Source organism: Symphalangus syndactylus, chromosome 18 (genome assembly GCF_028878055.3).
Source record: "Symphalangus syndactylus isolate Jambi chromosome 18, NHGRI_mSymSyn1-v2.1_pri, whole genome shotgun sequence".
Classification (NCBI taxonomy): Eukaryota; Metazoa; Chordata; class Mammalia; order Primates; family Hylobatidae; genus Symphalangus; species Symphalangus syndactylus.
In genome coordinates, this window is record NC_072440.2 from 90,916,983 (window position 1) to 90,928,754 (window position 11,772).

Sequence of the window (11,772 nt, forward strand, 5' to 3'; positions counted from 1 at the left end):
GAGGTAAGGAGGCGGAAGAAGGGAAGAAGGAAATGAAGTGAGGGAGGAAGAGAGGGAGGGAAGGAGAGAAGAAAGGAGATAAGAAGGGAGGGGAAGAAGGGGAGGAGGTAATGGAGGGAAGGAGGGAATAGTGGGAGGGAGGAAGAGAGGGAGGAAGAGAAGAGGTATTGGGACATCCATACAGGCTTTTTTTTTTTTTTTTTTTTGAGATGGAGTCTGGCTCTGTTGCCCACAGGCTTCTTGCAGGAGAAAGTACTCAGTCCATCTGTTTTAACATCAAGGCAAGTTTTTGAGCAAGGCATCTATAAACCTTGGTGAAGATCTAGTTGACACATGCAGACCACTAGCTCTGGCAAAGAGACAATACCCCCTGAGTGGCCACTGGACTCCTTGATCTTGGCAGAGAAGAGTAGAGCCTGTCCCTAAAGGCACACAGGCAGTGGCTGGTGCTTCCCCTCTGTAGAAGGAAGAGATATGAAAGTGGAATCACTCCCCGGCCAACATTGTTTGTGTGGAAACAACTGGCCGAGGAAAATCTTCTCAGCCTTCAAGGAGCTCCTCCTAGTTATGCCAATTAAATTTCCATTTCTCATGTACCTTCAGCTACTGTCTTCAGAGAAACCTGAGCCCACAAAGCAGGCCCTCTGACCCTATCCAGAGAAAGAGTGTTAATTGTATATCTTCTAGCTGTGGGGCTTCAGTCATGTAAATTGAAAAAGTAAACCTAATTTGAGGGATATGTAAATGACAAACTGAAAGAATTAATATTTAGCTCTGTGAAAAACACAGCTTTCCTCCTCATTATGAAGGCTGATTTTTCTGTAACCAGAGGAAAAACGAATTGTTGGAAGCTCCTCAAAATGTGCAGCTGAGGATGCCTTTATATTAATGAGGAAAGTGATGTTGATTAATAGGTAGCCCAAAATCCAGAAAGAAGATTTCCTCCCTTCCTGCCAGCCTGGAAACAAGTAGCCTAGCGAGGTCTCCAGGCAGAACGAGAGCACAGTCCCCTGGGTCTGCTGCTGGCTGGGGCACTTGGAATCTGATGATTCTCCTTTCAATTATACTGACAAACATGGCTAGGCTTGAACAAATTGGCCCCCATGAATTAGACTGCATTATTATAGAACTCCAGATCTTCCGAGCCTCCCTGACCATAATTAATCAGGACCCCCCTATTGTAGCCCACGGCTAGTCTAGGAAAATATTTTCTGAAAGTTTAGCTAAATAACAGTATTGATTTTTATCCTTAATACTTTCTTCTACTCAACAAATCCCTTACACGGACTTAGTGAATTTCATGTTTCCATGGCTCTGTAGCCAGCATTGTGTAATACATCCTTTAACACAATCAAGCAAGGGACTAAAATTCCCATTTTACAGAACAGGAATGTAAATCATAGGGAGGCAGAAGTACCTTGATGAATAAGAACTTGAGTCTTCTGCCTCCTAGACTAGCAGTACTTCTCTCTAACAATGGCTTTGAAGATCGCCTCTGTCTAGGGGAAGAACTTCTGTCTGATTTTGCCACCCTCTGAGTCACACAAGCCAGGGGCAACTAGGAGTGAAAGCAAAGTATTCATTTGCCTTTTTTCTCCCAAATAAGAAGGAAAGCAGCCTCCTCTTTCTGGTTCATGGTCTGCACACTGGCCATTCTTTGTTCCTCCCTATAAAAAGAGATAGTTTACTGTCAAAGATCAGAGGCCAGACTTCATATGCTACCCAGCTTTGGGCACTGCAACCTGTCCTCAATTTCAGGTAGCCTTTAAAAGATTGGTGACCTCTGAAGCTCATAAGACATATGTCCCTGCAGTGGATGAATGCCCTAAGCAAGCAAGAAAAGCCTTGGTAGGGTGTGGAAACATTCTTTGGCCAAGAGTCCAGCCTGTAGATATGCAGCTATAGTGAGACCTGAAGCTTATGTACAATTTTGACAGCCCATTTTAGAAACGAATGCAAAGTTACAAAATCAGAATTTTGTATAAAAGTGAATATTTACTTATAAAGAAAAGACAAAGTATATCATAGCACGCAAATTTTAGAAAACTGACAAATACCACAAACATCATAAAATGAAGATAAAGAACACAATATTTGTATTAATTAACTGCCTAACATACTTTTTTTGGTATGTTTCCTACATTTTCAGCTGTACATGCCAACAATTTTATGACATCATTTCCAAGGCAGAGAAGGAACCATAACTTAGTCTTTTTCTCTTCAGGTTTCTCCTCCACTGCCTGTCGGCATCCAGTGCCGGGCTGTGTAAGACACAGTCACATGGCAGCATGGCTTCTGGCCTCACATCCTCCTGCCAGCACCAGGCAGGTCATCTCAGCAGGTGGCAAGAGCATCCTGGAAGCCATTCATGCAACAGGACAGTCAGCTACAACTTACCTCTGCAAGGAAGTGACTTATGTGTGAATCACAAAACCCCAACTCACTGTAATTCCAGTGCAACTCTCCCCTTAGCTGGATCCCAGAAATGTCTACAACTACTCCACCAAAAACAAACTAATAGGATTTGTCTGGAGAAGTTGAGAAGAAAGAAAGTGTGGCCTTAGCTGACTGCACTTAAAATATCTTAATGTCACAAATTTTGAAAAAATGACCATTTGATCATGTTGCTAAGACTCCTCCCCATATGTTGAAAGGGACTCATGCAATTGCAGAACCCTAAACTGTAGCTTCATTATCTTCATGGTAAAATTACCTCTGGGTCTCTTCTTAGTCTTTCTGCCCCAGAAGCAGTGGAGAGCAAGGGGGAACTCTGGAAGAAAATATCTCTAACAGATCTGGCATTACCTAAAGCACCTAGACTCTAATCCCAGGCCCAGCTGAAAATCTCACTCACGCATGTCTGGGCTGAACAGACCTTTGTTACAGTAGGCTGCCATCCTCACAGCAGATCTGGTATACATCCACAGGCTGAAGTTCTCACTCTCTCCCAGGACCTAATAGGCCCACTCACCTCTCTCACAACCACACTGTTTCTAGGAAGGAGGCATTCTGGCTGTGCGGGTTCAGTATGTAAACAATTTAGCCCCAAACTTGAATCTCTATTTGGTACCCAATGATCTCTTTCGTTTATATAATAGAAATGCATAGCTTGGCATGGTGGCTCATGCCTGTAATCCCAGCATTTTAGGAGACTGAGGCAGGCGGATCACTTGAGGTCAGGAGTTTGAGAACAGCCTGGCCAACATGGCAAAACCCCATCTCTACAAAAAATACAAAAATTAGCTGGGTGTGGTGATGTGCACTTGTAGTCCCAGCTATTCGGGAGGCTGAAGCAAGAGAATCTCTTGAACCCAGGAGGCGGAGGTCGCGGTGAGCCAAGATCATGCCACTGCACTCCAGCATGGATGACAGAGGGAGACTCCATCTCAGGAAAAAAAAAAAAAGAAAGAAAGAAATGCAGGTGCATAATCCTCAGCCCTAGGGTTAGGCCCTGACTCCTGCATAAAATGCAATATGTCATCCTCATTATGAATAAATGCATGCACATGTAATACAGGTAGAGGCATACCGTTAAAATAAAAAGTACTTTAGGAGTCTCCACCTACCCCATGGTCCTCCCCATGAATTTCATAGTCTAGTTTAAGACAGAAGATTTGAATAGCTGTACATCTACTGATATGCTTCTCTCTTATTTATGTTTTTAGTTAATTCAGTGGTTCTCATCCAGTATACAGGAATACTACATAAGATTGTACATTTAAAACTTTGCATATTTTAATTTATGGGTAGTAGAAAGGTTTTCATGTGAAGTTTTAACGATATATGATTTTCACCTTACTTGTTGACTTCTGAACTTAACCACCACACAAAATGTGACTTCACAGTATTTTTGTTCATTAAATCAAGAAAGTAAATGATTTCCAGTGAGTAACTGTAAGACAGACACTTTGGTACTATAACCTGGGGATGAGGAGAAACAGAGTGGAAGCAATAGTGTGCAGCATTCTGATAAACCTCCCTAGACACAAAAAGGAAATTGCATCTCTAATCTCAGTATCTGATTAAATATGAAAGAGAGACGGGATGGTGAGGAAACGTCACATAATCTTGGATAACTCTTGAAAGGAGGGCTTCAAAGCTCCACATCATAGGGCTTTTAATTGAGATTCGGTATTTCTCTTATGAATATGAACTTGTACATTACTCAAGGAAATTACATTTGGTTATAAACATTGAAAAGACTTGAGTTTTCTTTATTTTTTAGTATCTGTGTTATTCAGATGGTAATGAAAATCAGAAATTTCAAGCTGGCAAATAACAGCTAAGAAGAGTACTGTGGGGAGCCTGGAAGTCAATGTGTTTACCCCGTTATCTGGTCAAATCTCACTAAAGGCAACTCCAAGAGACCACCCCCTGCTTCCTATTTTTTCCTTCTGTTTCTAGCAGATATTAAACTTAGATTTCCTTTCATTTTTGTTATTAATTCTTCTTTTGTTATGGGTTGTTTAAATGTGATTTAACTCACATACGCAGTTATTCTACTTGTTTTTTGATGATTGGTTTCCAATTTGATTTTATTCATTCATCCCATCAACAAATGTTTATTCAGTACCTACTATGTACCTGATGCTCTTCTAGGCATTGGAGATACAGCCAGGAGCAAAAATCTCAATGACATTCTATTACATTAAATCACATGAAACTGCCACACTTATAGGTCAATAATAGTCAAGAATTAACATTCTGACATGGGCCAACCTAATGTTGGGGAAACAAAAAATGTAAATGGAATTGGTAAGGATTTCTGTAGTGTTTTATAACCTTTTCTTAGGTTATAGGCTTTTACACAATGGGCTCTTATTAGACCCACCACATAGGGTGAACTCTTTGTATTGACTTCTTATCCCAGCCTTAAAATCTGAAGCTCAGTCCAGGAAGCAGTAGGTGGCCTCAGTGAAAAAGCTGCATTCTATAGTTTTCCCACCCTCTCACTTCTGCTTTCATGCTTTTTGGGCCATGATGAATGTAACTTTCTTATTGGCTCAATGATGGACTTTTAAAGCATTTATCATTCTTCTTTCAAGAGTTTTGTGGGTTTTTTTAATAGGAGGTTTGAGAGAAGACTAGTTTAATAATATCTGAAATAAAGTAAGCTGACGGTGCATATTGAGAACATTTTTATTATCCTATTACTCTCAGTATAAGATACGCTGAGAGAAGACCACCTGCCTGATAAACTAGACATTTGTTCAGTTTTGATGTTCTGGCTTTTGGTGGGGTGTTCCTTCTAACAGAATTTTAGAATTAAGTTCTCCTGAGAAATTTCAGGACCTTGTGTAGCCCACTGATGAAAGAACTTCTATGAGAGTTACAATACACCCATATATTTCTAAAGGAAGCTATGTCTGGTGTAAAGGGCAAAAGAGAAAACTGGCTTCCCAGAGATAACAGATATTTAGATGCTCTTGCAGCACTGAGAGAGAGTGCAAAAAAAGCCCTGAAGCTAGAGGGAGGAGGCTTTTCCATTTACCAGCTTCGTAAGCTTTGATACATTCTTAACGTACCCAAGCCACAGTTTCTTGCGTATAAAATAAAGACAAGTTCCTCCATTCCGCAGACTGTTAAATGAGAGAACATACGTTCAAGTGCTTTGAACACTAAATATAGTTTCTGCTAAATATATAGAAAGGCAATTTTCAAAATGGGAAAATAAAATTTCAAGCAAAAACAAGAGTGCAGTGTAGCAGGCAAGGGAAGGCAAGGGAAAAGGGACAGTGGTCGCAGAGTGCACTGCGTTGCTGCTGCCACTGTGCCAGCCCCTTGAGTCTCAGTGAGGTCAGTGATGCTCCAGAATATGAGGCAAGCCAATTTGGGAGCAGATTGGACCCAGCTTCATTCAACATTACTACCAGTTATTTGATTACAATACAACCCAAGTAGGTGCAATGTACATTGACGTGTCACACCTTACATGGGAAGGACAGCCGTTCCAGGAGAAAGCTAGCCTTCCCTTCTGTTCCAGAAAATGCAGCACAGCATCATGGTGCAAGATCATCAGCCTGTTAGAGTAGGCAGATAGCTAGAAATGAGCAGGAAGGGAGAGCCCCTGAGAAAAGGGAGGTCTGGAAAATCTCACACCCCAGGGACCATCCAAAACATGCATGCTAGATATGAGCAGAGAGGAGGAGAAATACGTATGCAGAAAGGAACACCCCTTAAGATGCCCAGTAATCATTCACTCTGCAGTTAACTGGTCAGAATGTAGCTAGCTACATGCTGATAAGGTGGAAAGAAGGCAACAGAGAAATTCCTAAGAGATATGCAGGCACAATACATTTAGGTTTGATGCTATACAACCTTCCTGGGGTGGCAGTAATGAGCAATGCAGCCATCCGGTAGAATTCCTATCCAACACTGGGCCCATGCATGTGCACCAACTAATAGCAATGATAAAGGAGATAGAAAGAAATTATTTAGGCAGATAGTGAGGGGGAAAGAGTCCTCGGCAGAACTTCCCTTCTAACAGAAAAGCAGCCCTAGACATTACTTCTTTTCTAACAGCAGCCTGAAAGATGCAGCTGCAAATGTAGATAAGGAAGCTGGAAGCTTGTACAAGGGGAGGCCTGCAGCTACATCAACAGAAAAGGGCTACCTGGGGGCCAGGCATGTCCACCATAGGGGTCCGCCTTCCCTTTTTTGTTAGCATGTGTACAGCAAGAAAGAACTAGGCAACATGGAGATGCTCAGACAGAGAACCCACCTGCATAATAAAACACTGGGGTGGGGGGGGGAGTGTGAGATTCACACCCTATGCAGATGGCACACCTGGTCCTAACTTGTTTTTTCCACCCTATGTAGATCAGACACGGCCTCCCCACTAGCTCACGTATAAAAACCCCTGCATTTCACTGTGGATGAGCAACTCATTTTCCCAGGACCCCTCTCTGCAGCAGAGCTCTCCTCTTTATTTTGCCTATTAAATTTCTGCTCTTAACCTCATTCTTTGTGTGTCTGCATCCTTGATCTCCACGGCCATGAGACAAAGAACCTCAGGTGTTACCCTAGACGACGAGGCTGCTTCAGTAAGGAAAGGTCCCACAAGCCTGGGGTGGAAACTAGATGGGAAAACGGGGGGACTTAAGGCAGAAGCAGGAAAACTACACAAAGTAAAAAAGTGGAGACTTAACGACAGAGGTGGGAACTTCAAGAAAAAATCTGGTATCATAAAAACAGAGTGCAGAATCTCAGGAGCTACTGGCTCATTGTCTTTCAGCAGCCCACTCTGCCTCATCTTTCAGAGTGTTCTGTCTCTCTGAATAAACTCTCTGCTCTCTATTTTCCTTCAATAAATTATCTTTCTTTTGGAGGTGGGAGCGCTAAATTTTCTCTTGGCAGAATTCTTTCTTCCAAGTAAGACTAAGAAACAAGGATTCCTGCACTTCCCAGTAACAGGCCTATACCAGATAGCTGCATCCTCAGCATGGTTGTAGGCCAACTTAAGGCAGATGAAGTCTCCATCATAGGGTTCCACCAGATGTTCTTATTAAAGAACATCAAGAAGGTGTGGGTTTGCACCAATGACATGTTCAGGCTTGCCCTACACAACATGGGCTGACCTCCTCCCAGCCAGGCACTCATGCTGTTTCCTCCTGCCGCCTCTTCTCAGTACTATTCACACTCCTCCAGTTGCTCCAAACATCATACACAAATGAGCAGGGCAGTGGTGGGAGTGGGTACAGTGCACTGCTGTCACCAACACGTTCATGACGTTTGGATGCTAGACTACTTGCATAGGATTGGAGAAATTCGTGTTGTACTAGTGCATGCCTTAGAAGGACTTAAGTAATGCAAAGGTTTGTCCTTTTTTAAAAAAAAAAAAATCTACTGACAAGTTGCTCTAATTACTCAAGGAAGTGAAGGAGAAAGCAGCTGCCTCACCACCCAGACATTGATTTTTTTCAGATATTTCAATGTGTCATGATACAATAAAATCATGTTTTTTTAATAAGAATTAAAAAAAAAAAAAGAAAAACACACTCTGATCTTTTTAAAGATAGAGTCCCCAGATGGCTAGACAGAGAATTTCTAGGCAATTGGAGAAGGAAGGATCAGTGAACTTGAGCATGAATTCACAAAGAACAGCACAGAACCTGTATTTATACACTGCCGGTGTTTTAGGGTTTGCGTTTTTCCATGGCAAAGTGGGAACAGGCCAAATGAAGAGAATACACTGGTTTACAAACAAAACAGCTTGAGTTCACATCCTGGTTCTACCACCTCCTCAGAGTGTGAGTCTGGGCAAGTGAAACCACTTGGCAGAACCTCTGTTCCTCATCTGCTAACAGGTAATAAAAATGCACATAGATTCAACACACACAATCCATGAGGTATCTGAATATAAAAGGGCTCTATAGATGTAAATTCATTATCCATTGTACATAGTATCACACATAGTCTTCATACCAATTCTGTGAGTTGTATTTTTGTTGAAGAAACTGACCTGCCCAAGGAAACATTTAGGCATAAGTGGCAAAACCATGGTACAAACCTAGTTCATTCTTATGTTGACTACACATATTTCTGCTATACTACTATGGCCCTCACTGTAATAGATCAAGACTGTGTAACTGGTATAAGGGTGGTGGTTTTAAATAGAGAGACCAGATGTCACCATCCTGGAGAAAATGGAGATAGATAGGCTGCATGAAAGTGTTATCCAGGTATTTAGATGATTCACCACCTGGCCCTAGAGTAGATTAATGACCTGAAGTCATCTTGCAAGTGATGTATTTTTCTCATCCTTTGGGTACAAAAGTTTCTTACCAATGCATCATAGATTATTGCAATATCCACTCATGAGGTTCAAACACTATGATATCAGCAATGTAATGAACCAGCATGATCTGCCTGAGAACTAGATTATAACAAATGGCTAGAGAGTTGATGTTGCCTGAGGTAGTACAGTAAAGGTATATTGTTGGTCTTACCAGATGAAAGCCAAACAACTACTAAAGGTCTGTACTAAGATGCATAAAGGGCAGGTCAATAGCTGCACACCAGGTGCCAGGGAATGTGCTGATTTGCTTCAGCAACGAAATCACATCTGGAATAGCAGCTGCAATTGGAGTCACTATCAGATTGTGTTTGTGATAATTCACTGTCATTCTCCAAGATCCATCTGTCTTCTACACCAGCCAAATAGACAAGTTGAATAAAGATGTGGTAGGTAGGCTGGGCGCGGTGGCTCATGCCTGTAATACCAGCACTTTGGGAGGCCAAGGCGGGTGGATCACAAGGTCAGGAGATCGAGACCATCCTGGCTAACACAGTGAAACCCCATCTCTACTAAAAATACAAAAAAATTAGCTGGGCGTGGCGGTGGGCACCTGTAGTCCCAGCTACTCGGGAGGCTGAGGCAGGAGAATGGCGTGAACCCGGGAGGCGGAGCTTGCAGTGAGCCAAGTTTGCACCACTGCACTCCAGAGCCTGGGCGACAGAGCGAGACTCCGTCTCAAAAAAAAAAAAAAAAGATGTGGTAGAAATCACATCTTACTTCCTTCAGGTCTTTGGTAGTAGCACCAATCTCTGAAATTTCTCCAGGAATGCATTGTGCTTTAAATCAGCAAGCAGTATATGGTGCCATTTCTTCCTTAGCCATTTTATTCCTTATCCTGAGATAAGGGTTTTGAAAGTGGGAGTGATTTCTCCTATTGTCATTCCTAGTATTCCACAAGAGAAAGTTTTGATTTACCCACAACTTTGGCCCTCTTCATTCCCAAGGGAGGACTGCTTCCACCAATAGGTACAACAATGTTTACTTAAACTATAAGCTGACAGATACTGGCACTTTGGGTTCCTCCTGGCATTAATTCAACAGTGAAGAAGGAGGCCACTGTACTAATTAGGATAACTGATGCTTTTAAGAGGATATAGAGTTTCTACTACTGCATATTAGAGGCAAGGAGGCATTTACGTGCAATTCAAGAGAATTCCTGGAGCATCTCCTAGTACTCCAGGACCTACAATTAAAGTCAATAGAAACTTTCAACAATCCGATATAGGCAGTACTATTAATATCCCAAACCCCTTTTGGAATGAAGTTTCGAATCAGCCTATCTGATAAGGAACCACAAGCAGCTGAGGTACTTTGTAGAGGCAAAGGAAATATGGAATGAGTAGGGGAAGAAGGTAGTAATAAATAGCAGCTAAAACCATGTAGTCAGTTGCAGAAACAAGGATGATAATAGTTATTCATACTTCTTTCTTATTTTAAGATGAATATGATTTGGTACATAACAATCAAATGTTTTCTCTTTTCCTCTCCTATTCATTCCCCTACCAAGTAACATAAGCTATGGTTAACTTTATATCTCAGAATCTAAGTTATAAAATATCAAAAAGGAATGTGACTCAACAAGAAGAAGAATAGACATCACCCAAAGGTGAATAGAAGGAATTTGTATCCACTTTTTGGGAAAAAGGATTATGTGTTTTTAGTTGTATAAGAGATAGTTGCATTATATTAGGCTGAAGCACAGTTTTTCCATTATCTTCATTTGGAGGGTAAGTATGTTTAAAAGAGGTATATATCAATTTAGCTAAACTGAAACTATGTTTCCCAGATTCCCTTCCCCGCATAGTTTCTGTTGCTATAGCAAAAGGAGACAGATTGCACAAGATTTGGAAGGCAGAATGAAACACCAGACATATTCATGTGCTTAGAAGGTCAGTGCAGGGCAGCTGTTGCAGGTCATGCACATCATTGCTGACCTGCTGGCTCACCTGGCTGGTATGGGGCAGGGACCAGGCCCATAGCACCTCCAACACCCACTGCATCTCTCCCTTCAGGACCAAGGGCATATTTCTCTATGTGATAAAGGAGCCAGCTTTTCCTACAGATCACCTGCATCATCAAAACTGGAGCCATGGAAGTAATGAGAGACTGATGTGTATTCTAGTCCATTCTGTGGGTTCTGGGACATCCTCACCAGTCCTAGCTTGCCCTTGTATTCCTCCAGTTCATATCCATCTTTTCTTCGTGACTGATCACCCTACTGCTTTAGGCTCTAACAATATACACTGAACTAACAGTGTTTCATATGTAACCAGCTCCCACAATCGCATACATCCAAATCCCTACAATAAATCTCCTATTACATAGAACTCTTAGCATTTCTTCTCTGATCTACCCTAACCACAGAGTACACAATTTAAGTTGCAAAGCTGGAGCTCACACCCACCTTATCTCTAATACTGATTCCAGGTGCCTTCCACTAAACAAATGCTGCCTCCACCATAATAATTCGGGGCCACATTACTGGAGGGTATTGGTGGTTCAAAATGAGGTGTTGGCCATCATTCTCTCTCTTTAGGATATGGAGACATAGAAGCTTTATGAAGAGCTACAAAATGGTAAGATGATTAAATGTCTGGTTCAAGAGAACAGATTAACAATCTGAAGTCAGCCTTCAGGGGAGGTCTCTGGGAGCAGATCCTATCCTAGGGACTTCCTTCAACTTTGGCCCATTCAGCACTTTCAGTTGCAAATTGCTTAATAAAGACAGAAGGTGTGTTGATCGAATTTTCAGATGACAGAAGGGTGGGCCAGCTAGCAAAAATGCTGAGTGATAGAATCAAGAATTCAAAAGATTTGACAGTATGAATAATGAGTCACAGCTAACAAGATGAAATTTAATAAGAACAGATAGCAATTTTTACCCTACTCAGCCCCAGCCTGGATAGTGGTGGTGCTAACAGCCCTCACTACACTGGAAGATGGTGCTGGGATGTCACTTGAGCTCAGTGTAGGCA

At 41.9% G+C, this 11,772-nt stretch overlaps 1 pseudogene; it reads left to right on the top strand.

Annotated features, from left to right (window-relative positions):
* Window positions 1-5,819: 5,819 nt before the first annotated feature.
* On the top strand, window positions 5,820-7,576 carry LOC129467972 (nuclear transport factor 2-like; annotated as a pseudogene).
* The last annotated feature ends 4,196 nt before the right edge of the window (window positions 7,577-11,772 follow it).